Source organism: Alligator sinensis, unplaced genomic scaffold (assembly GCF_000455745.1).
Source record: "Alligator sinensis unplaced genomic scaffold, ASM45574v1 scaffold721_1, whole genome shotgun sequence".
In the NCBI taxonomy this organism is placed as follows: domain Eukaryota; kingdom Metazoa; phylum Chordata; order Crocodylia; family Alligatoridae; genus Alligator; species Alligator sinensis.
Window position 1 is genome coordinate 1,403,467 of NW_005841857.1, and position 26,940 is coordinate 1,430,406.

The following is a 26,940-nucleotide window of genomic DNA, read 5'->3' on the forward strand; positions in this document are numbered from 1 at the left end:
TTGTGCATACAGTTGTTCTGGCCCAAGTGCAGCTTTTCACACCTCTCCTTGTTCAACTTTATCCAGTTGATTTAGACACTTTCTCCAATTTATAGAATAATTATGCCTGTTAGAACACAAAGATTTAATATTAAAATTAAAATGAAAGTTTCATGAAGCAGAAAACAGTGATTTCTCCCAGTCAACTGGGACAGCTGTTTAAGAACATTCAACTAGATGCTCAAAAAGTGGGTAAGAAGTCTATGCAGATTGAAACAAAAACAGCTGCTTAGAGGGAAGTGAGTTTTATTTGTTTAAAAAAGGATATACAAAAAAAATTATAATTTTGGTTATGTATTCCTTGCAGTGAATTATAATTGAGGGACGCAAAAGAGCACTAGAAGAAAACCGTGGCTAAGAGAACTAAAAGCAATAGGAAAAAGTTAAAATATCTTGGGAACAAGAGAAATACTGACAGTGGCACTGGTCTTTTATTAGGTGGAAATGGTAGAATTATAAATATTTATGGACTGTTTCTTCATTACTATTTCTGTTCTGTGTTTGTGGTAAAAGCCAGATGAGTTTCAGATCATATGATGATGATATCCTCCTGAGCAACTGTTGGAATGTAAAATATATCATAAAGACCAGCTACTAGAGTTAGACATTTTCAGTTTACAGATTCGGGTACAGGTTTGAAGTTTTCAGGAGCTGGCTGAGGAGGTGTCTGCATCTTTAATGCTGATTTCATTTGGAGAAGCTTCAAAAGACTGGAACAAAGCTAATGTGGTGCAATAATTAAAAAGAGTAAATGAGATGTCTGGTAATTATAGGCCTCACAGTTTGACATAATCAGTGGCAAAATAATGGAATGGCCGATGAGAAGCTTTATTAATCAAGAATTAAAGGAAGGTAATGCTAGTCAACTTGGATTTATGGGAAATAGATCTTAAGCTGTCTATAACATAGTGAATGCAGTGCATTGTTTGCATAACTGAGTAAGCTGTGAGCTAGCTGCCAAATATTCCTGAGGATAAACTAATCTGTACCATGCTTTGATATTACCACAGTGAAACTGTTACCACTAGCTAAATTTTAAAGTTAGCTCAGGTATGTTGATAATACACTGCTTTTCGTAGGTACATCTTGTTGCGCTAACTTTGATCCTTGTCCTCCCCGTCCCCCTGCCATTTCAGGAGGAAATTACAAGCTTGGTTCATAAAGGTGTGATACCTTAGACACCTGTGAGGCAGTTGGTTTTCTACTGTGTGACATAGATTAGGAAACTAGAACAATGCAAAATCAACATGACACATGTCAAATGGCTTAAAAGTTAGCTAGTTGATATGCCTAAGAAGGAACTATGCATGGGGAATCGCACCATGTTTCTAGCAGGCTCCTTCAGGGATTAGTTCTTAGTTCTGTATTGTTTAATATTTTTATCAATGACCTGGAAGAAAACATCAAATCATTATGGACAAAAATTGGGACAGTGGTCGGAATAACAAGGGCAGGTCACTGAAGCAGTATGACCTGAGTCTCTTGGTAAGGTAGATACACCAACGTGAGTTTCATTAGAGCCAGACATAAAGTCAGACATTGAGGAAAAGAGAATTCAGGGCATGCACATGTACCCAATGGGACAATCCTTGGAATCTTTCATTCAAAAAAGGGTAGAGGGAGGAGACTTGCAGGTTATTGCAGATACTCGGCTGAATGTCAACTTAAGATATAGCACTGTGCCTAAAAAGCTAATGTCATCCTTCCATATACAGGTGGGGGAATACAGAGTGTTGAATTAACGGTCAGCATTTGGGCACTGGTATGACCATTAATCATACGGAAGTAGGGCTGGAAGGGACCTTGCTAGGTCATCTAGCACCCTTTGTGCAAGACAGGATTGTCACCCAATTAAACCATCCCAAGCAAGTATCTGTTCAGCCTGCTGGTGAATATTTCCAAGAATGGAGAGGGATGAAGTTTCCACAGCTTCTCGAGGTAGCCCATTCCAGTGTTATCAAATCCCTCTTTAGTCTTCTGTTCTGCAGCCTAAATGACCCTAGTTCTTTTAGCCTTTCCTTTTAAGTCATGCTTCCTGGGCCTCTAGCCACTGGTGGACTCTTCCTGTGGACTCGTCCTTGAAGTGTGGGGTGCAGAACTGTATGCCATAAGGATTCAGCAGTGCCAAATAGAGTGGACGAATCTCTTACCTTGATTTGCTAGTGGCACTTGTGTTAGTACAAGTAACCTTGAGGTCCTTCTCTGCAGTACTGCAGCCCTAGCCAGTCATTCTCCATTCTGTATGTGTGCATTCTTCCCAAGTTCAGGACTTTGCACTTGTCCATGTTGAATTTCATCTGGTTGATTTGTGGACCATTTCTTTAGTTTATCCAGGTCATGCTGGATCTTAGCCCTGCCCTCTAAAGACTCTTCCACTCCTCCCAAATTGTTGTCATCAGCAAATTTGCTAAGTGTGCACTCAATCCCATCATCCATATCATAAGTGGAGATGTTGAACAATAGTGGACCCAGGACAGACCTCCAGGGGGGGAACCCTATTTGGTACTTCCTCCCAACTTGATATTGAGGCATTGATGACTACTTGTTGAGTATGATGATCCAGCCATTACCTACGCATCCTGCAGTACTTTATTTAGTGTGTATTTCCTTAGTTTGTCAGTGAAAAGACAGTGTCAAAAGCCTTGCTGAAGTCAAGGTATATCACATCCACTGCTCTCTCTTCCCCCACCCCACTTCCCTCCCCCATCCACTGAGCTTGTCACCTTATAGGAGGCAATTAATTTGGCCAGGCGTGACTTGCTCTTGGTGAATCCATACAGGCTGGTCCTGAGCACCTTGTTCTCCTCTAGGAGCATCACAATAGATTCCTTGAGACCCTGCTCCATGATCTTTCTAGGTACTGAGGTCAGGTTAACTCAGATGGGCAAAATATGACCTGCAGGTTAGATTTGACAATCACTGTAGCCAAAGATCATGCGATTGGGAGTTACTGTCTGCTAGTGATGTAAACTAAGTCAAGGTGCCAGTCAGTGAAGTGAATTTTTTTTTTAAGATTAGTATTAATTAGCATTTCCAAATTTTTGCAGAACGCTACATTTAATAATAAATCATGATATGTTACAATTTAGATTTAAATTTAGATTTAAATTTTGTATTTCTGTTTATAATACTATGATAAATTATATGATCTAATTTACTTTCTGCTGAATTGCTATTAAATGGTTATATACCCCTCTGTCAATCAGTGGTGAGGGGCAGGGCCACCAAGAAATGCCCATGAAATTGGCTCTTCGTGCCACAACCAAACTGTGAAAATCGCTTTGTTTTGCCACAAGTTAAGTAGACCCCTTGTTAGGGTAGATTCTGCATCACAGGAAAGGGATGCTGTAATTCAAACCAGAATTCATTCAGGGAAATTCTATAGTGTATGCAAGCAGAAAGTCAGTGACAAATTAGAAACATGGGACTGGATGAGATTTCTTGCATCGTTGCATCCAGTCCTTCAAAGCTATGATTGATTAATGAAAGCTAACAAGGTAAAAGCTTAAATATTCATGGATGAAAATAAAAATGGCTGAAGATTGCTTTTATCTGCTTTAATAGCTTTAACAATCATTTTTGTACTTTCACACTTTGGCCATGTACATATATTACAATTTTACCAGTATAAGCGATCAGAAACCTGTGTATACCCATAACAGAAGTTCAGTACTCAAAACCAGTCTATATATGGAACAGACAGAAGTTCATCATGCAGACTGGTTTAAAAATGGCAAAACTCGATCTAGGATTTGCCCCCACCACCAAAGGGTGAACGTGCGTTCTGTTCACTACCGATCCAAGCTACGTTGCTTACAGAAAAGTGTGCGACTTGGATTGATTCTGCCTCGGGTTTTTTGAATGTCTGTATCTAGCCTTTATGGGTAAAAGCAAACAACTGGAGCACTTGTGTATCTTTCCTTCTTTCTCCCTTCCCCATTTGAAAAATTAGTGCCAAATAGGAGTATACTATCCATCACAATTACCTTTATTCAAAGGACTGACGATCCAGCGTGCACAAAGGCCATGGGTGGCAGCATGGAGCTCACAGTTCTGGGAAAAGAATCAACTGCTTGTAAAGATTAAGGGAATTCAGAACATGCCGGGACTTTTTGACAGACTGCTGCAAAGATACTGATTGTAATAGTAGCACCTTGGCTGAACCAGGCTGAGATCACCATGTAATTTAATAGAGGCCAGCAATCTGGGTCAAATGGTAAGGTTGTCGGGCACTATGGACCTTGGCTGGACTTGAGCCAGCAGCCTTGTACTGTAAGTAGAGCTCATCACTCTTCCTTCCTATGCTAGAGCCTTGCCCTAACTACAAGTGATGCACTGTGATGCTCCTTATTCAGAGGAATTACTGTTGGGTGACATGTGGCATGCTCTTCCTTAGTGCGTGTGTGTTGTTAGCCTCTATTGTGCTTAGGATGAAAAATCAAGAACTGAACCCAAGTGTCTTCTAAAGATAGTTCATGGAATTGAGTTGTTACTGCAGCAGAAAAGAGAAACTTGTGCAATTATGGAAGAGAGACTTTTCCAGAGCCCTCAAGCACAGGAGTTTGTGAATTGATTTCATAGGCAGATGCAGAATCGTAAACAGCAACAAAAATTGGTTGGAAGGGACCTCAAGAGATCATCTAGGCATGATCAGGTCTGCCAAAACATCTCAGACAAATATTTCTTAAACCTGCACTTAAAAATGTGTAACAGTTGAGATCCCACAACCTCTAGGAAATCCATTCCGGTGCTTATAGCTGTCCTAGTTAGAAAGTTCTTCGTTGTACTCCGCTTAATTTCCTTTGTTGAGTTTAAATCCGTTGCTGTTGGTCCTGTCCCCTGTGGGCACAGAGAACAGCTGATTATCATAATCTTTGTAACAACGCCTTTGTATTAGAAGACTTATCAAATTCTCCTATAGTCTTCTTTTCCCCAAACTAAATAATCCCAATTCCTTCAGTTATTTTCATGTCATGTTTTCTAGACCTCTAATAATTTTTTTATTGCTCTTTTCTGGCTCCTTCCAAATTTGCACACATCTTTGTTGAATTGTGGTGTTCCAAACTGAAATGGTACTCCAGGTGTGGCCTCAGCAATGCTGAATAGAGCGGAAGAATCATTTCCTGTGCTTTGTATACATCACTCCTTTTAATTGCATGCTGGGATGTATTAGGTTTTTTTGCAACAATATTACATTGCAGACTTGCTTTCAGCTTCTGATCGATTATAACCCTGTGCTGCGCCAAGTGTTCTCCATCTTGTATTTGTGCATTTGATTGTTCCTTTACAAGTGTAGTACTTGGAACTTGTTCTTAGTGAATTTCTTCTGATTTTGTTTCAGATCACTTTTACAATTAATCATGGTCATTTTGAATTCTAATCCAGTCATCTACAGTATCTACTGCCCTACCCAGCTTGGTATCTCTGGAAATTTAATAAGTGTACACTGATTTGCACCCTCCAAGACATGAATGGGATATGAACAGTGGCAGGCTCAGAAACAGACCCCTGTAGAAGATTGTTTAATACACTTCTCAGTTTGACAGTGAGCTGTTGTTGACTATTTTGCACATGATTATCCAGTCAGTTATGTACTCACTTTATACTACTTCAATCTAGGCTGTATTTCCTCAGACCCCCTCTGTACATTTTATCTATTATGCAATTACCTTTTTAATTGTGAAATTAATGTAGAATCATAGAAAATCATAGAAAATCAGGGTTGGTAGGGAGCTCAGGAGGTCACCTAGTCCAACCCCCTGCTCAAAGCAGGACCTTCTCCAACTAGATCATTGCAGCCAAAGCTTTGTCTAGCCAGATCTTAAACCTCCAAGGATGGAGATTCCACAACCTCTCTGGCTAACCTGTTCCAGTGTTTTACTACCCTCCTAGTCATAAAATTCTTCCTAATATCTAACTTAATCTTCGCTTGCTGCAGCTTGAGCCCATTGCTCCTTGTTCTGTCATCTGCCACCACTGAGAACAGTCCAGCTCCATCTTCTTTGCAACCCCCCTGCAGGGAGCTGAAGACTGTTATTCAATGCCCCCTCAGTCTTCTCTTCTCTAGAAAAGCTCAGTTCCCTTGGCCTTTCCTCACCAGTCCTGTCCCCCAGCCCCTTCACCATTTTTGTTGGCCTCCACTGGACTCTGTCCAATTTGTCCACATCCTTTCTGTAGTGGGGGCCCATAACTGAACACAGGACTCCAGATGTGACCTCACCAGTGCCAAATAGAGGGGAATAATCACTTCCCTTGACCTGCTGGCAACAGACTTACCAACACAGCCCAGGATGCCATTAGCCTTCTTGGCAACAAGGGCATACTGTTGGCTCCTGTTCATCTTATAGTCCACTGTAACCCCCAGGGCCTTTTCTGCAGAGCTGCTGCCCACCCAGTCACCCCCCAGCCTTGCCCAGTGCATGGGATTGTTCCATCCTAAGTGCAGGACTTTGTACTTGTCCTTGCTGAACCTCATGAGATTCCTTTTGGCCCAATCCTCCAATTTGTCTCGGTCACTCTGAATCTTAGACCTATGCTCCAGCGTATCTACTGCTCCCCCCAGCTTGGTGTCATCTGCAGACTTGCTGAGGGTGCACTCTGCAATCTTGTAAGTCATTGATGAAGACATTGAACAAAACCAGCCCGAGGACTAAACCCTGGGGCACTCCACTTGATACCGGCTGCCAACTAGACATCGAGCTATTATTTATTACCCTCTGAGCTCAATGTTCCAGCCAGTTTTCTATCCACCTTGCAGTCCATTCATCCAGCACATACTTCCTTAGCTTGCCTGTGAGAATGTTGTGGGAGACCGTATCAAAAGCCTTGCTAAAATCAAGGTACACCACATCCACTCATCTCCCCACATCCACAGTGCCAGCCATCTCATCGTAGAAGGCATTCAGGTTGGTCAGGCATGACTTGCCCTTGGTGAATCTGTGCCAACTGTTCCTAATCACCTTCTCCAAGTGCTTGGAAGTGTAGACTTGCTGCACGTGGAAATTAACTGTGGCGCCTTAAAAAGATCCGACCTGCTATAAATTTATTACTCAAAAATGTGTAATCTCTTTATAGCTGGTTTCTATCCAGCTTTAATTTACACATGTAGACAGTTTGTGGCTGGGAGACTGGAGCTGCTGGGGTCTCCCGGACTCTGGGCAGCACAGTGCACCTCTGAGGCTGGGTGATCATTGCAGTCTCCCAGCCATTGGGTGCTCCATGCACTCCTGGGGCTGGGAGATAGCAGCAGTGCCCTGCAGATGCTATGGCCGAGAGTCCCATGGGCTGTGGGGCTCTCAGTCCCATCTGCAGGTGGGTCCTGCAGCTGGGAACTCCTTCAGCAGAAAGGGCTCCCAGCCCAGGAGCTTGATAATTGCTGATGCACGGAGAACCTAGGATGGGCTCTCCCTTCACTGGCAGTAGGGTACAATGGGATCTAGTGCACGAGCCCACAATCAAGCCTTATGCCATGCACATATGGCATGGAGAGAGGGGTAATTGTATGGATAATACATTAGATCGCATGACACCTTTACCTGCATGTGTAGAAGAGGCATTACTCTACTTATCTCCAGTTACAGATGCGGTGTTGCTGAATATTCCTGTTTGATATTTTAAATGCTACTTTTGAAGAGAAATGTGATAAATGTGATTCATTTCCAAGATAACATTTGAGAAAGACATGCAAGGCAGAATATACGGTTCTGGTTATTTTTAAGCAGTGGTATAGTTTATATGTCTAAGTATTGAATATCATAGAAAAAAAATGATGAATGGAAAAGAAAAATTAGGTTTATCGAGTTCATCATTTGCAGAATGTCCTGCCAAAGGCATCTCAGCAGGTATAGAAGAAGCAATATTGTCGTTCCCTAACTGTCTGTTCTGTTGGTAGTTTGTTTATATTAGTCATTTGTAATGTTTCCACTGGCATTTATTTTTTTTTGGCCTGAAACCATCTCTCAGTTTTATTTTGTAGCTCCCTGTCCTTAATCACAGCTTTTCTCCTCTTTGACACTTACTTAGAAGCAAGTCACTGATGACTAAAAATTAGAAGAATGAATCTTCTAGAAATGTGAAAGATGCTGTAAGGAACGTGACCTGATCCTTTTGCGCCTACCTGGAAATTGGCACATCATGCCCAACAGCTGTTGCTTGGGCATGACGATAAAAACGTTGGAATCTGCACAGAATGTGACCTCTCTTCCAGGTTTTGTATATTATACAAGTGCATGGGAGTACAAAAGAAGACTAGTAACTTTTGAGATTTGTTCAGGTGATTTGGAGCAGCTGGCTGAAAATTGAAGCTAGGTTAAACATCTGTAGTTAATGATATAAAACTGTAAATATATCTTGAGTGATTCGTTTGGAGGGGGGGTCATAGCGAGTTTGTGTACCAGTTGATTAGGGATAGTCCATTTTAATGACTTTTCCTGAGTGAACTGTTTGTTGGCTTGGTCAAAAAACACTTGTGTGGTTTTCACTGCGATTCCTGGGACTGGTTTTTAAAACAGGACTGTCCCAGTGGAAATAAGAGTGGTCTATCCTGTGCCGCCACCTCCTTCCCCGCTCCTTCCCAACCAGCTGGGGTTCTCAAACTTTTGATCCCATGGGCCAGATGAGTGGTACAGGGCAAGTCTGAGGGCCAGATCAGTCCTTGGGTGCCCAGCACTGCCCCTCCTTGTTCACAGCAAGATTGTGTCTCAGGGTTGGCACCTTCCCCTCCTGATCTCAAGTGGCACAATTGGGTCCCATAGGGATTGGGTCCCGCTTTCAGCCCTCTACACTGGGAACTGGGATGGGTCCTGGGGATTAGGTGCTGTCCCCTTCCAGGCCCCCACACTGGGATTGGGCCCTGAGGCCTGGCCCCACTGTTGCCCAGCCTTGCATGCTGAGATTGAACACTGGATCCAACACACAGGGTTTGGGGCTTCCCATGCATCCAGAGATTTGGCAGCAGGGGAGCAGTGCCACTGTTCCCTTGCCCCCAAATTTATGGACCCATGGGGAGCCCCGTGGACTGAATGACATGGTACTCTGGGCAAGATCTGTCCCACAGGCTGTAGGTTGAGTACCTCTTCTGTAGCATGCTCAGCTGAGACCAAACCTTTGAGGCAGCTGAACAGGGTGCCCCACTTTGAAACTAGGGAACTATGGTCACGCTAATTAAGGAATCGCTGCTAGGGTAGAAGACCCAGGAAGAAACCTCCTTGTGTCCTTGTTCACCTGTTTCTCTACATGATCAAGAAGCAGATTGGCCACGTAGTCTACCAAGCTGCTACCTCATAGCTAAGGATCAATTAGGCAGGGAACATTCTCCATAATACTGTATTGCCATGGCTGAACAAGGCACAACTTTTAAAAAGTATGTTAAGGGTGTTACAGATAGGCAGTCAGAAGTCGGTAAATGGCAAGGCTGAATGTGCAGTCTCGCCTGTGCCTTGTTACGTGAGAAATAAGGAAAAAGACTGAGGTGGGAGGAGTACAGAGGGACCTCACTGAAACTTGGTCAGTTTGCAGAATAATTCAGTTTTTAACTAGTTTCACAGGTGATGGACTTTGGGTAGTTGCTTTTGTTTTTGTACATAAAAACACTGTAAGTACTTTCAAAATCTGCTATTGCCTTAAAGTCCACAACTTGAAGTGTAGTTTCTTTAATAAGAATATAATTTGATTTGAGCATAAATATAAAACATTTCAAGTCATAAAGGGGCTTTGTGACAATAAATGAGGGGATAAAAGCAGATAAGAATTTTAAAATTGGAAGTTGCTGTTGTGAGTCTTTTAATAAAAACCAGTTGAAACGAACATTGGCACATAGGGACAAATCAGCGAGCACGTCATGAATGCACAACAATGATTATGTGTTTCTCTCTAGCAGCATCTTGCAGCATTTTTACGTTTCATGTGTACTATTATGGACCCATTTTCCCACAATGGCTCAGATTTTCTGGAGTTGGATGCATTAGCTTTTGTAAGACATGCTTAAGGGAAACCTTTGAAAAATGAGACACAAGAAGCTAACTAAATGCTCATCCCATTTTGAACGGGAATCTCTGATTCTCATGCTGCATACCTTAGTTTCCTTGTACAGTTCATTTTTAAATCTAACAATGTGTGAACTTATCTTGGCAAACAGGGTCTCTTGTAAGTATTTAATGAACGTTTGTGGAAAAATGTGTGCTGACCAGGAACTATTTCCATAAGTTCAGTTGTCCCTGTGGTGCCAGGCCTGTTCTTTGTCCATTTGTGAAATTAGTTGAGAGTAAGACTTGGAGCTAATTATTGCTCGAGTAGGTATGGTCCTGGGCCCTGATATGCTAATGAGCTCTACGTGGCTGGATCCTCGTTGTTTTAGTGAGCTCCTTCTGCCCAGATGGAGTCCTTTGCAGGAGTAGGGCCTAGAGTGTTAATTTAAAATTACTTTTATTTTACCTGTTATTATTTAAGGAAGGTGCATTTTGTGTTTTTCAGACATGCATGTATGTTTAGCGCACAACTCCCATGAGAAGATGTTGATGTGACCTCTATGGCTAACCCCCATAGTGCAGCTTTACAAAGCTTAATATTTAATGTTATGAGCATCTGCATTTTACTGTAATGAGTACTTGATAAAGATTTAATAATCTCAAAGATTATTTACTTAATTTTTTTAAATGTCTTGGGTGAGGATGCTGAATAAAAGTTAATCTGATTTAAAAGGAATAAATATTGGGCTATAAACAGTGGTCCTTTGCATCTAGACTAGTTTACTGAATACAAGAACAATTTACTACAGTTTCCAAATATTCTTCATTGTAACTATAGATTTTTCCAGGTTTTTGTACCTTTTACTTTTTTCTTCAGTAGAATTTGAATATAGAGGTTAATTTGTATCATAACAGATTAAACAAAACACATGCAATTTTATTTAGGAAATTTCACTTTATCATTGGCTATTATAAATGTAATTTATATTATATGCCACTAAGTGTATGGATGCATTAACAGTGGATAGCCATATTCCCAACAGATTTTTCTAATAGTGATCTGGTAAAAACAAATGGACAAAACTGGGACATGGAGCATTGTAAATAAGTAGAGGGTGAGACAGATTTTCCTAAACTAAAATGAATCACGGGAATCTGAATTGTCACTAAAACGTGCACTTCTTTTCTACCACTGCAAAGATTCAGTCCATGTACTCTGATCTATGTTCCATGTAGAAACTATCGCCGGAGGCAAGTTGAGGCTTTTCCTTCCTGAAGTTTATGCAGCTCCTTCCTGCCTGTTTTTTGTTTTCTCCTATTTAAGGGCATCTCTTACTACATCATTGAGTTTTGCTTGTAAGCAGACAGTTTGGTGAGCATATCATATTTATAAATGTAACTTGTTCCCTCTCAAAGCTTGCTGTTATTTCACCAGAATAATGTGTGGAGCGTTTTATTTAATAATATTAATATCCTGTTCTTGTTTTTGCATTTTAAATGTTTTGGTTTGGTGGGTGTGCATTGCCAGTTCAATAACTTCTTTCTGTGTATTCAGAGAGCCTTGAAGTTCAGTTTTAAAATCTGCAGTGAGACAACTTTTAAAGATTTCTTGTTTTAGATGTTTGCCCCTTCAATACTAAACTTTTATCCACTTTTAAAACAACATCAATTATAAGCCTAAACAAACAAAATATTAGGATCTCCGTGATACCACTGTATTTGCCAGGACTACATTGATTAACCTTTGGCTTCCTTCTAATATGCAGTGAAACAAAGAGACCATCTGCCCTGGCACACGCTTTCAGTCTGCTCCTGTCCTTCTGGAGGAAGTCCAAAGTTCGCATGGGCTTCTTCCACAATAATGTGTTAATACTTCATTCAGCATTGCCCTCTTCCTTGTTAAACTCTGCTTCTTCTCTGTGTAATGGTCTGCTCTGATATTCTTCATCTTTCTTGCCTTGGATTCATTCTCAGTAATTACCCTGCCCTAAATTTTCTTCTTCCAGTCTGATTTTTTTTTACTAGTAAGTTTCCATTCTCTTCTCATCGTTCCTTCCCTGAGTTGCATCCCTTCTTGATTTTTCCCCATTCAGGCTTTTGCTGTCCTGTTCCTGCTGTTGCCTTTTTTTTCAGAACTTGCCCCTGACTCTTAAGGGGGCTCAGTCACAATCGGGGATCTAGAGGACAAAGCTGACTCCTGGACATCTGAAAGGCTGAGGACAGGAATGAAGCCAGATACAAATTTTATGTGTATTTGCTTTTATAATTAGTGGTGAATCCCCTTGCTTGTATCGCCTTTGGGACCTCATTTGTAGTACTATCTGTAACTCTTCAGGGTAGTGGCTTTGTCATTTCAGCTATCTGTAAAGCACCTGGCAGACAGATGTTGCTGCACAAATTGTAGTTATCAAAGGCATACCATGTCAATCTAAATTTGACTGTAGCTCAGCTCTCTTTAGGCTTTGTTTGAACCACCAGTAAGCATAATTTGTACGACTTATCATATCTGACATTTCATTTGGTTAATTAAATGTTTAAATAATGTTCCTTGTAATAGATTTTGTCTAAGCTTTCAGATAAGAAGAATGGGACAGGAGGTGTATAAGCCAACAAAACTCTCTTCAGGGAAAGATTGGGCCTGAAAATATCTTCCCAGAAAAGTTGAAGGTTTCAGAAAAATGACGAATTAAAATTAGTAGTTATAACGGAATCATTTATGCAATAGTAGTTCAACACCTTTGTGCCCTGCTACAATAATTACACCTATCACCGAACAGTGTAATGCCTTCATTACAAACTAGTCAGTGTAGTCTTTATCCTTCAATTTGGTGAGTGAAGAATAATCTTGTTAATGAACTCTGTGTGCCTAAGGAGGCTGATTTTTGCTTTGCCTATAGCATGCCTGGCAGCTAAAGGACTGCTTTAGATAATTTGTTGCAACAGAAAGGTGGCTAGGCTACTTTGACTATTCATTATTTTTCTTATGTTAAATTTCTTTTTCTTACAGATATTTCAAGACTTTCCTTTCCAGCAGGTAAGCCTTTGTCTGCTATTTATATTTTACTGTGATATACAACAACTTTTAGTAGCGTCTTTGAGATATCTTGTTATATAATCAAAGTTCCTAGTTTGATACCTATCCAGGTGATAACCAAGGCCAGTGCTAGGGTCAAAACAAGTGGTACAGGGAATTTACAGCCTAACAAATGATATTTTGACATGAGTGGGGAATTGCGATGATTGTATGCAATTTACTTCTATTTTTATAATGACCTAGAACAAAGTAGAAGGATGCGCAGAGAACTTCTAGAGCTGCAAACAAGTAGGCACTCAAAGCTAGCACTACGGATTAAGGCAGAGGGCAGCCTTCAAGGAAACAAGAATGAATACAGGCACTCCTCACTTAACGACCGAGTTCCGTTTCTGCGACTAGGTTGTTAAGCGAATTGGTTGATAAGCGAGGAGCCGCCCCTTGATACTGCGTGCCTTGGCTTGAGACGCCGCGCTGGCGTTTCCACGATACTCATTGGTCGTAAGTCCGTGCGGTCGTTAAACAGGTAGGTCGTTAAGTGAGGAGTACCTGTAAGTACAAATGGTTAGTGCTGTGAAGAATCTTTATAGGCAGGAATGGGAGAAATGAGCAGCAGATAAACTAACTTGTGCAAAGTCCTAAGGCACAGCTGGAAATAGAACCCATGTCCTTGCCAGGTCTTGTGACCTTACTACTAGGGATGTTATAAATTATTCCTGTTTTAAAAATGGTATTGATTACTGTTGTAACCTTGTTTGAAATCAGTTAGGTCTTTACTTTGCAGATTGTCTCAGTAGTAATTGTGAGGCAACTTTGAAGTACAACTTAATGAAGGCCTCCAGTGCTGTCCTGCATGTTCAAAATAGATTATTCTTCTTCTGACTTTACAGTATTTAAAAAAAGTACCTGTTTAGCATAATGTGTGTCTGTAACTGCCTTTGTCATTTAATAGACCATGACATTTCTGTTAGTAAGAATGATCCCAAGCCATGCTTAAAATCTGAACAAAGTGCGTTGGAGTGAGTTTGGACTTGGATATGCAGTGTCAGACCTATTGACATTGATAATCTTCGGCTATTTTGCTTAAATATCTGTACTGTTTTCAGTTATAACATCAGAGGAACCGAATCCTTTACTACAGGAGTCTCAAATTAATCCTGGGGTAGATCCAGACCATGGGGCTTCTTGAGGGCCATATTCAAACCTGGTGGCAGCACAGAGAGTGCTTGTTGCCAAAGCACTCCCCCTCCAAGCAACAAGTCCCCATAGCTTTGAATTCTGCAGCAAGTGTTGGACCCTCTGGGAGTCCCATGAGCCAGATCCAGCCCACAACCTTTTTTTGGACACCCTTGCTTTACTACAAAGCATGTTTTATATTTATCCAGGCCAGATCAAATGGCTCAGTAGACCAGGTCCAGCATGCAAGCTGCAGATTGCCAACCACTGAGTTAGTGGATTTTTCCTTTCTGTTACCCTGGATTTCAGAGTTTTGTGAGTGTTATTTTGAGGAAGTGGGGACAAATACATACCAGTAGAGAACTCAGTACATGGTGTTAAGACGGGCTTGAGCATCTTGGCTGTTTGATTTACTTCATATTGACCAGAAGCTGACTTTTTGTCATCGTGGTCTGGCAGAGCAAGATTAGAGGTGCTAAGTACATTCATAGTAAAGGGGAGATAGAAAACGGAGGGGAGAGAATTGCAGACCACACACAAATGGTGTGTTTGTGAAAAAAATAAAGGAAACTTCAGTTTTCTCCTTTTCATAATAAAGAGCATGTAGTTAAGTCCTATTTCTGAAGACTGAGCAGCATTGGACTTTTAGGGAGAAGAATGAGGAGATTTCCTTCTTGATGGGGATAATGCTGCCTTCTAGTGCAGTGGACAGCAAATAAGGAAAGGTGCAATTAACTCCCATGATTCGATGAAATTCAGATAACTTTGGAAAATCTTGCAGAAAAACTGCAAAGCTAGAAACAGAACACCTTGAACTGAAAATAGAATTAAGTTTCAGGTTTTCAAGGGTGACAGTATAAGAAAAAATAAGATTGCTATATATATATATTATGTTTAATGTGACAGTAACTCGTTTAAAGTCGACTGCAGCGGCCAGTAGAAATGTTCTGGTTTCTTGCAGTTTGTTCCCCTTGGTGCTGTAGATTTGCATTACAATGCATCGTGTTTCTGCAGTATCTGAAGACTGCAGTAGCAACAAGGACACTTCCAGTGGTCTCTGCCGTAGTGTGTAGTGTAAGATTGGATTATATATAGATGCTGCTGTTCCTCTTGTAGTCAGTGGCACACAAAGGTCATCCAGAACATTTCCTTTTCACTTTGATTTCATAGTAAAACCTTTTTGTAAGAATGATTGAGTGTGTGCTGTTGAATGTATTAGTTGATTAGGTAGTTTTGTTAAACCATCACACAAGGGCGTTATCCTACATTTCTCTAATCTGTATCACTTCTTTGAAGTCTTTGTGCAGCTTAGTTTTCTGTTCCTTTTAATTGAGGCCAAGACTGTGAGTATTGCACATTTTAGAGTGCAAATCAGTGGAGGATTTGAGGGCAACATACTACATTTTTATCATTTCAAAGCTGCCCAGAAGAGAACACCCAATACATTCAACCATATGTAAGGTTGCTTTATTAAGCAAGCTTGTTTATAACACGCTTGCAGAAATGGAGTTTCCTTTGGGGCATGCAGTGTCCCTTAAAATGTGAGCACTGTCTGGATTAAAAATGATTAGTCAATAGATGAAATGTGGTTTTGCCTCTTCCTTTGCTTAAAACAAACTTGGTGCATGATGGTTTTTTACTTTTTATTATACATATTTTATCATTCTTTGCTCAGCTTTAGCACAATGGGAACTTTTGATCTTGATGTTCTATTACAAATAACTAACAGTAAAAGCTAGAATATCAAGCAGTTTTTAAAAAGCAGATGTATGTATGTATGTATGTATGTATGTAAAGTACTCATACAACGTAACAAGGTAACTCAAGGAAAGGAGAGAGGGTATGAAAAGGGTTCAACCAAGTAACATGTTTACCTGAATCCACAATGCCTTTGAATTTAAGATGACCCCTAATAATTAAATTAGTCTCTACCACCACCACCACCACCACCAGGGAAGACAGCGGCAGAGGGGCAGGCAGTAGAGTCGAGCAGCAGGACCCCCTGTCCCTTGTCCCATGCCTGTACCTCCCCCCTTGTACCTTGTCCCCTGTCACTTGCTCCCTGACCTCCCTGCTGGTACCTGCGCCCCCTGCCATAGTCAGAGATGCAGTACTCTTCCTCCCAGCCAGAGCTACCACCATTGCTTCCTCCCTGGGCTGGGTAACAGCCACCGTGTCCTCTGTGCCCTTGGCTGGAGTGGAGTCAAAGCTAGAGCTGCAATTAAGGGCAAGTGGCAAGGGGGAAGAGGGCTTGCAGCTCCAGTTGTGACCCTGAGCCCGGGTCAGGGCCTCAGCTGCCTGCCCCCCTGCTTTGTCATGGAACCCAAGACGAAAGACTTTTTTTTTTCCTCTTGTTGAATAGGGAAAAGACTTTGTCTTTAATTTAAGTAAAGATGGTGTATGCTGAGCTCTGAGTCAGAAATATCACAAACATCCTCACAGAACAAGACCAGAAAGATGGTGTGCCATTATGAAGGACAGAAGTTGTTCTCAAGGCAAATGGAGTGGAATGGCATTTCTCTTGGTGTGAAGTAATGAAAGTCAATCCAAAGAAAATCACACTTGCTTTGATTCAATATAATGTGGTATATTTAAAAGTATCTGCCATTTTAAAGTGTACTGCACATAACTTGGCTGAACAGAAGAAAGGGCTGGTAGAATTCCTTTCAGTTATCTTAAAATATTAAACAGGACTTGTAATTAGTTCAAGCTTCCAGTGCTTAATTAGAACTAAAGAAATCAGAAGCAGCACACCTTCAACTCAGCCTAAGGAAGACTTGCTTCCTACATTATGAATGCATCTGAGTCCATCCTTCCTCAAGAGCTACTTCTGCCTTGACATCTTCAGGAAATCAGCCAACTGTAGACATCCGCTTACCTAAAAATTCATCATCCATGCATCCTTTTACCTAAACAGCCCTTCCCCCTCTTAGCTCATGCATACAACATGTTGTGTGGTTCTAAGGCTGCATATATATAATGTTACTGATGTAACCCCATCTTTCTTACTTGAACTCTAGCATAACGAATACAAGAGTTGTGGATAAATATGTCAAAACTAGGTAGGAGATAGACTATAAAATTAAATTAACATTTTCAACTGATCAGAAGAAATACTTTTTCACACAGATCGTATGCTGACTGTGAAATGTGCTGATACAGGAAGCTATAGAGGCCAGGAACTTAGCATGGTTTGCAAAAGGTGTGGACCTCATGCATAACCAGAGTCATCATAATTAATGTTAATTAAACATGTGGAGAAGGAATGGCAAATGATATTTCAGGGTTTAACCCCATCTCAACTATTTGAGCTCAGGATGGATTGTAATGCGTATGTATGACAGGACAGATTTTTTAACTGTCTGCTTTTCATCTTCCCCTGAAGCTTTTGGTCACATTTCTAAACTAAGTATTGGTTATGTGACCCCAGGTATGATCCACTGTGATGACTCTTATCTTCCTTCTGTAGAAATAGAAGAATTACTCAAATTTATGACATTACGTAGCTTAATACTACTGGAGGGGGAGGGGGACAGCTGAATGGATGACTCCATAGCCTGCTTAGAAATATGCATTATAATTAACATCTGTATTTAAAGTGTCACAGTAAGAAAGTGTAATGTAACCATATATGTAGGCAGAAAAAATAAAGGTATTAAGTACTGGCTCTGAATCTTTTTGCCAGCTGTAGTTTTAAATGAACATTTCCCTGTTTACATACTTTCTCTCTCATTTTGCTATGTGCAAGGCCACCCATACAGGGAGTAATTGCTGAACAGGGAAGGTAGCGAAAAAGACTGTGCACAAACATTTTCAAACATCCTGCTGAAAGTTAGTGTAAATTAAACAAGACTTTCAAAGGTGCCTTGGAGTCAAGGTGCTTTCCAATGCACAAAGTAAATTCTATTTTCAGAAATGTTAAAAAGCGCTGTTTAATTGTAGTTCTAATGTTTTATAGCTTATTTATATGATGTTTCCGTGTGTTTATTAGTCAAAGGAATTAGTTTCTGTAAATGAAAGTTTACTGAGTTAAAAGATTTTTCAGTGTGTAAGATGAGAGTTAGGAGATTGGCCTGCCAACCTGTATGCTTTATACATTTCAAAAGGTTCCCAAGGATTTTCTTTATTCTACTATGTTTGCATTAGGATTTCAGTTCTTTTCATTAACTGGTGGTAATGGTAATGTAGAGATGGAAGAATTCAATATATCAAGGAGTCTGTCCTGTCAGTTCAGGATCATTACCAAGGATTCTAATTTTTTCCCTCTTTAGTTCCATAATGTCAAGTGATGGGATTTTACAGCTTCTTCGGGAAGATTGTTCTTCAGACTAGTGGATGTTCTTGTGAGAGAGTTTTCCTTGGTGTTCATGGTAAATTTCCCTATTCTGAATGTTATTCCACTACTCCTAGCAATACCACTTTATTACATTAATTTTTTCTACCTCTTTGGTGTTGACATCTCATATATTGCTTTATACTTTCCAAGCTGTTGCTGGTGGGTGGGTAGTGGTTTGACTTCAGGACCCAACAGAGTTCTGCACTGACCATGCTAATTGCTGTATAAATACATGATAGGACCAAAGATGGTGCAGTCATAATAGACAACACTTAAAAGATGGAAGAAAGTAAGTAGTATCCCCTACTTGCAGATGTTTTCTTCTTGTCTTAATTTTAATGACCGTACCCAAGGTCTCAGAAGAAGACATGATCTAGAACTGAACATACATTTCGTGCCTCCCAGCCCATGTCTTTAAGGTATCATAGGAAAATAGGATGGGAAAGGACCTCATGAAGTCATCTGGTTCAGCCCCCTGTTCAAGGCCAGATCATTCCTGACCTAACCATCCCAAATGTCTGTCTGACCTGCTCTTGAAACTTTTTCTAGGAATGCAAATCCCACAACTTGTCTAGGTATAGCCTATTGCAGTGTTTCACCACTCTTCGAGTCTGAAAGTTCTTAGTCTCCAGTCTAAATTTTCTCTGATGCATCTTGAGGCCATTGCTCCTAGTCCTGTGCCTTGAAGCCACAGAGAAAAGCCCATCTCCATCCTCTGTATAATCACCCTTCAGGTATTTTGAAACTACAATGACAACAGAAGATAGAAGAGCAGGAACAGCAGAAACAGCATGTTGTGGACCAAATCAAGAACCCAGAGTTGCCCACCTGGCATGGAAACATGTGCCCAAGCTGCAGCAGAGTCTGTCAATCCCCAGTGGGCCTCCTCAGCCATCTTCAGACCCATAGATAAGACAGTCATAGAAGATAACCATCCTAGACTGAGAGAGATTGCTGACAATTTGAAGACTGTTATCAAAACTGATAGAGAGCAAATTTAGACTTGACATTAGGAAGAACTTTTTTACGGTGAGGGTTACCAGAATCTGGAATGGACTTCCAAGTGCGGTGGTGCTCTCCCCTACCTTGGAGGTCTTTAAGAGGAGGCTGGACAAACACCTGGCTGGGGTCATCTGACACCAGCACACTCTCTTCCCCAGGGCAGAGGGTTGGACTCTATGATCTACTATGAGGTCCCTTTCGACCCTGAAAATCTATGGAATAGCCTCCCAGTTTTCTCTTCTCCAAACTAAATAATTCCAAGTTCTTTCAGCCTTTCCCCATTAGTCATGCTTCCCAGGTCTCTAAACATTTTCGTTGCTCTGCACTAGACTGTTTTCAAACTGTCCACATCCTTTTTAAAGTGTGGGGCCCAAAACTGGAAACATAATTCCAGGTGAGGCCTCACGAGTCCTGAATAAAACAGAAGAATCACTTCCCTTGATTTGCAAAAGGCACTGCTGATAATACAGCCCAGTACACTGTTGAAAGCATCTCTCTCAATGGTGCACAAAATACAGCCTGTGGGCCGGATCCGGCCAATGGAGAAACTTTCTTCGGCCTGCAGTGGGTCCGTCAGTCCCATCTGGCCTGTGGCACATCCTGCTGCCCCGGGCCCGCAGTGGGGCTGGGGTGGCTCCATGGCTGGGTTTAATTTCTAAGCAGCCCAGGCAACAGCAGCTCCTTCCATTTGCTGCCCCGGCCCTGGCGCCATGGAGACAGGCAGGGACCCGCATGCACAGCCCTGGCCCTGGCTCAGGCTGCCCTGATCGGAATGGACCAGCTCCGGACCAGCTGGGACCTGCAGACACTGAGCAGTAGTAGCAGTGGCTGCGGCTGCGCAGAAGATGCTGCTGGATGCAGGGGAAAAGGGGCTACCATCCCCTTGCTGCTGCCAGGGCCTTCCTGCTGCAGCTGCCTGGAGCCCACGCCCAGGCTGCCTGCAGGTCCTCTCCACCATTGTCACCACCGCCACCAGTGCTGCCTCTGGGTGGGACAGCAGTGGCAGTACAGAGGAGCCACTGGCAGCACAGGCACTGGCAGCACAGGCACAGGCTCCAGGTGGCTGCAGCAAGAAGGGCCTGGCAGTGGCAAGGGGGAGGGGGGTGCTTTTCCCCCGCGCCCAGCAACAGCCTCTGCCTGGCTGCCGCTGCTGCTCATCATGGGCGGGCCAGGGTCAGGGCAGTGCTCATAGGTCCCAGTTTTGTCTGGAGCTGGTCCGCTCTGGCCAGGGTAGGTCTGGAGTTGGGTGCACGGTTGGTGGGGGCCAGGGCTGTGCGCTCAGCTGCTGCTGGGCACTGGTGATGGTGAAGAGCTGCAGGGTGTGCCAGTTTCAGGCTGTTTCTGGGGAGAGGAGAAAGGGTGGGATGCTGCCTGTGGGCCCAAATAATTGCCCACCCCAATGTAGCTTCTGTGAGTAATACATAACCTGATCTTCTGCTACTCTAGGCCATTTGTCTTCTTCCCTGTCTTTGCTGCCAACTGTACTCGTCATCTGGTAGCTGACTATTCATGAAGCCTGAAGTAAAATAGACATAAAATACTTCAACCTTTTCTGCATCATTGATCAGTAGGTTGCTGTCTTTATTCAGCAAGGGATTTACACTTTCTTTGCTTTTTCTTTTTCTGACGTAGGAGCAAACATACTCTTGGAGTGGTTTCAAAAGGTCAAGGGAAGCTGCTGCTGGGAAGTGTGCAAAGGCTGTTATGCTTTAACTGTTATTCTAATATTATGACTTTTCAGGAAAGGGAGGAAGGAGGACCCAAGTAACTATAGGCCTGTAAGCCTCACCTCGGTGCTCAGGAAGATCTTGGAGAGAATCATCAAGGAGCATATCTGTGGGGGCCAGCAGGGGAGATTGTGCTCAGGGGCAATCAGCATGGGTTCATCAAAGGCAGGTCCTGCCTGACCAACCTGATTGCCTTTTATGACCAGGTAACTAAATCCTTTAATGATGGTGTTGCTGTGGACATAGTCTTTCTGGACTTTAAGAAGGCCTTTGACACTGTCTCTCACGCCATCCTCATCAATAAATTAAGCGACTGTGGCATGGATGTCTGCACAGTTGGATGGGTAAAACATTGGCTGATGGGGCGTGCCCAGAGAGTAGCGGTGGACGGGTTGTACTCAACCTGGCGAGATGTGAGCAGTGGGGTACCCCAGGGCTCAGTCCTCGGGCCCGCACTGTTTAACATCTTCATCAGCGACTTGGACGAGGGGGTGGAAAGCACGCTGTCCCAGTTTGCTGATGACACTAAGATGTGGGGCGAGGTGGACACACTTGAAGGGAGAGAGAGACTGCAACTAGATTTAGACAGACTACAAAAGTGGGCAGATGAGAATAGGCTGGGGTTCAACATAGACAAATGCAGGGTGCTGCACCTTGGGAGAAGGAATCCACAGCATACATACAGACTGGGGAGTTCCCCTCTTGAAAGCACAGAGGCGGAAAGGGATCTTGGAGTCATTATTGACTCCATGGAGAGGTGATACTCCCCCTCGACGTGACTTTGGTCAGGCCACAGTTGGAGTACTGCATACAGTACTGGGCGCCACACTTCAAGAAGGATGTGGCCAGCCTGGAGAGGGTGCAGAGGAGGGCCACCTGCTTGGTGAGAGGGCAGCAGGACAGGCCCTATGAGGAGAGACTAAAGGACCTGAACCTGTTCAGCCTCAGCAAGAGGAGGCTGAGGGGGGACCTGGTGGCTGCCTACAAGCTCATCAGGGGAAATCAACAGCAAATAGGTAGAGCCCTTTTCTCCCCAGCACCACCTGGGGTGATGAGGAACAATGGTAATAAGCTGATGGAGAATAGGTTTAGGTTGGAGATCAGAAGGCAATATTTTACAGTTAGGGTGGCCAAAATCTGGAACCAACTTCCCATGGAAGTGGTCCTCGCCCCTACCTTGGGCAAATTCAAGAGGAGGTTAGATGATCACCTGTCTGGGGTCTTGTGAACCCAGCATTCATTCCTGCCTGTGGCAGGGGGGGGGGCTAGATGATCTGTTCAGGTCCCTCCTGACCCTAGCTACTATGAAACTATTATAAAAGCCTAAATCTGTCTGTCCATAACTCCTCTTTATTTGCACTCTGATTGGCTGACGGAAACGACCAATCAGTGCCAACAAGTGTAGGGGAGCACTGACATGATTCCGAAGCTGCGCTGAGGACTGGACCCCGCTCCCTGCAAGAGGCAGAACAGTGGCAGAATGGGGCTGTTAGGTGGCAGCACTCCATCCCAGCCCCCTCCCCCTCGTCATTCTTGACGGGCAATTGGCTAGTCTGTACTAAGTAGCTAGCAATACAAGTGTAGTGAAACTGCCCCAGCTTTTGACTTCGCTTCATCCTGGGTCAAAGCTGGGGCAACTTAGCTCGCTTATCTTGCTTCAGCGCAGGTACAGGTAACAATTACAGAACGACAGCTTTTGTTTTGCCCAAACCCTTAATGGCAAGATCATCTTTCCTCTTCATCGATTCAGTTGAACCTTTTAAGTAATTTTCTAGTAAACCTGACTCTTCGTCACAGTTGTAGTTGCTCTTCTGTGAACTCCCACTAAATAGCTGTTGTCTTTTTTTCTTAATAATATGCCCACACACTTCCATATGCAAGTCAAGCACTTGATACTTTAATGGTCTTTTATCTTCGATCTAGTTTGTTCCATATAGTATAATTTATATCAAAGATTATTTGAATTAATTTTATAACAGTATATTAAGTATAATCCTGTAATCCCAAAATATTAGCTCTGAATACAGAGGCCTGGAAAATGCCTTTGCCATTAGTCTTTATTACCCCAAAATACCTGGCAATTTTTAGAACATCCTAAGTGGAGAAGTCCCTAAGGATTTCCCTGACAAGGATTGTTTCAGCAGCTAACTTAATGCAGGTAATGTGAAGTGGAACGAAGCAGCTTTTTTATCTCAAGCACAGAACACAATAATGTGAGGAGGGGAAAAATGGTAATTCATTGAAATGACTGGGGGCACATAGGTCGCTTGAATGTAACTTGCTAAAATTACACTAGAAAACATAGTTAATAACTTTGTGCTGGCAAAAAGTGTATGCTTTTTGTTCTGTCTGCAGTTTAGCTTAAGCTGTGTCTGCTTCTCAAGACCCTTGGGGAGGGTAGGTTGTGCCTCAAAGCTTAGCTGATATCTCTCTCCCAACTGTATAGTTGGTACCATAAAACAGCATTCAGCAATCTGTGGTTTGTGGGGTGATTTTATCTGTTCAGTGAAGCATGGTCACCAGTGATTCAGTGGTGGGTGTCTTCTGTGGTGGCAGAGGGGAATTTGCATGCCTTGCATTGCCTGAGAGAAGCAGCAGTAGCTGGGAGGAAGTACCGTCCCTCCGTGGAGCCAGCAGTGTTATTTCGGCCCTGCTCCAAAGGGCTGCCAGCCCTGCAATAAAAGATCACAAAAAAACCCTGCCTGTGGGTTCCTCAGAGACCTATAGGTAGGTCCATAATTTTGTCTTATGCTGAAGTGTGTTCCTCAAGACACTAGTTTGTTGCTAATGGAAATGATGCATTTGTCTGCAAACCAAGCAGCCCTATATAAATGATACCAAGATGTGATGCTGTGTACTTTGCTATCTAAAGAGAGCGTAACCCAACAGGTTATGGCTTAAGGAACATTAAATAGATTTGTCATTTAAAACAGAATGAGAACAATGCTTTCCAGTTGTTACATTTCTCTTTGCACATTATGAGGTGGGCAGCAACAGAAATATGCAAGCTTATTTGTTCCAGACATTGAGTTACTTTTAGCTTCTTTACAGGTTTCAGAGGTACCATATTTTCCCATTTATAACCACTAACCTTTTCACCCCAAACCAGCTGGTGACAAAGGGTGCATATTATATGTGGGTAAAATGGATCCCCATAGGTCTAGAAATTTGGTGGCAGGGGAGTTGGCTGCAGCATTTATTGCCTTGGCTCCAAACTTGGTGCTCTGTGTTGGCCCTCGGGCCCCATCCAGAGTGTGGGCCTGGCAGCAGGCTCAGTTCCTTAGCTGCTGCTGCTCAGTATACTCAGGTTTTTTTCTTCAGGATGCCTTCCAAAAGCAAAGTGCATCTTATACACACAGGCATGCTGTATGTGAGAAAATATGGTATATCCTGGATATGGATAGAGGGAACTACAAAGGAGCATATATGTGTAGAGTTTACAAATTTGATTTTGTTTCCTTGGGAGAGGGATCCCGATTTGTATGCTATCTAGCTCTATATGTCCTTTGATTTTGATTAAGGCTTCCAGATATTATCACAGTACTACTAGCAAAAAATGAGAGAATATGTGCTATAATGGCTTTAGCAACATAGGCTTACTCCCATGTAGATAATGGAGCTACCAAATAAATTCTATTAAAAGTCATAATTGTGTTTTAGCCACAGTCAATAATAGTGCAGCTACCCAATTGTTGGTTGATACTATAAGAAAACTATTTTTCTGAAGCAGATGTGTACCCTGAACATTACACTACAGAATTATTTCAGAAATGTTTTGTTTTGTTTTTTTAATATTGGGACTATTTATTAAACTTCTCCACCTGGAGAGCCATTTCTTTAGGTAATGAAATCCATCTGTATGAGGAACAATAGAGTTAAAAGCTCTTTTTCTTTTTCAATGACCTAAATAATTATTCTGAACATAAGTGTCAGGAGTGTAATTTCTAGGTCCGTACCCTGCTAGACATAAGAGCTATGTCTATCATAACGAGGTTGAGTCATCCCTTTCCAGTAGTAGAAAGACTCCTGTTTTTAGGCTTGCTTGGTTACAACAATCATTATGAAAATTGGTTTGTAACGGGAAGTGCTTTGCTCTCAGACAATTGCATATTTTGTGGGGGTGAGGAGGAAGATGGGATTCTTCACTGTTGTATGGGCAGGAAGGAAGTAAAGCAATTTTTGTGAAAAGTTCGCCTGTGTTTTTTTTTTTCCAACTAGCTGATTGAATTTGTTTTTGCATTTGGAATGGGAGGCTACAATGGAACTGGATATACTTCTTATTTGGATTATCAGACATGGCTGCCTGTGACAGCAGAGTACAGGACATGAAGACCCAACATTTGTACAGGATGCTGGCCTGATCTGGCCTCTCTGAGTACTCTTTGAAGCCAGCCCAAACCTGCCTTCTGGAGTAGGAGGAATCTCTGGCTTCTGTCTCCAAAAGCGTAGCCTTTTGGTCTCTGACCCTCCCTGGCTGTCTATGGCCCCATCTCGGTATCCACCCTCCAGTTCAGTTACTGAGGGCTGATCAAAGGGGAAGGGAGTACACCCCGAGTCCAAGCTGAAAAGCAGACCGTTTATCTTCAGTAAAGTTAGATAATGGGGTAAGAGCAATCCAGCAAGAAGCCCCTGTCTCCTCCAAAGTGTTAAGTAGTCCATCTGGTCCAGGCCAGCTGGCACCGTTCTGAGCACCCCAAAGTTAGCTCAGCTGTTCTGTATCTAATCCACACAGCCCCAAAGTACCCCAGAGTAACTTGGCTGTTTTCTTTCTTCAGGCTCTTACACTCCTCCCTCCCCGCTTCCCATCTTGCTCAGTGAGACGCTCTGCATTTCAGACTGCTCTCTCCATTATGGTGCTCATCTCCCTCTCTTACCTGGATGCTGCCTTACAGTTGCCTTCATATTAGGGGGTGTACTGATAAAGCTTTTCTTGGCCAATACCAATTGCCAATAACCAGGCATATCGCCTGATACCGATCTGATAGCCAATTTACAGGAATGCAGCCTGGCAGCTTGGAGAGCAGCATCTTGCTGGTAAATCTGAGGAGGGAAGTAGCATTGGGGGGGTGGGGGGACAGATCAAGGCCCCCATGTTGGAGGGAGTGGGGCTGGGGCTAGAGCAGATGCTGCCCAGCCAGGCTGGTGAATGGGCCCCAGGGACGGGGTGGGGGGGGAGGCGGCTCTCCACCATAGCACATATGCAAGGCCAGAGGCTGCACACATATGCAGGGCCAGAGGCTGCACCAGCCTCTTTCCGGTGGGGGAACTGTGCTAGGGGCAAGGTGGGGTCACTTGCTCAGGGTGGGTGGCAGCACTGGGAGTGGTAGCTGGGGGGGGAGGAGCGGCTATGGGGAATTTTGCGGAGTCCATAGCCCCCCCCCCAACCCTGCCCTAGTGCCGCTGTCACTGCTGTCTGCCCTGAGTAATGGAGCCTACCCTGCCCCCCTGCCTTCTCCAAGCACAGCCCTGGCCCAGCCTCCCCCACCATGACAAGGCTGGCTCGGCCCCTGGCCCTGAGCCCGCAGCGGGCAGCCCATCCTTACCCCCCGCGTAAATCCGGGGGGCACATGTCCCCCATGCTTCTCCCAGTGGTGCGGGCAGAGGCGGGGAGCTGTCCCCTCTCCCCACCTCCTGTGGCCCCTGCACAAGCTGCTCCCCATGCTC

General features: G+C 43.1%; 1 protein-coding gene across 14 annotated transcripts in view; it reads left to right on the top strand.

The window, feature by feature from the left end:
- Window positions 1–26,940, top strand: part of PTK2 (protein tyrosine kinase 2) — a 312,007-nt gene that overhangs the window by 26,528 nt on the left and 258,539 nt on the right. For all 14 annotated transcript variants that reach the window (XM_025214534.1, XM_025214537.1, XM_025214598.1 and 11 more), the window contains exon 2: window positions 13,012–13,038. The gene's annotated coding sequence lies outside the window, so the exon portion shown is untranslated. The remainder of the gene's footprint in view (window positions 1–13,011; window positions 13,039–26,940) is intronic.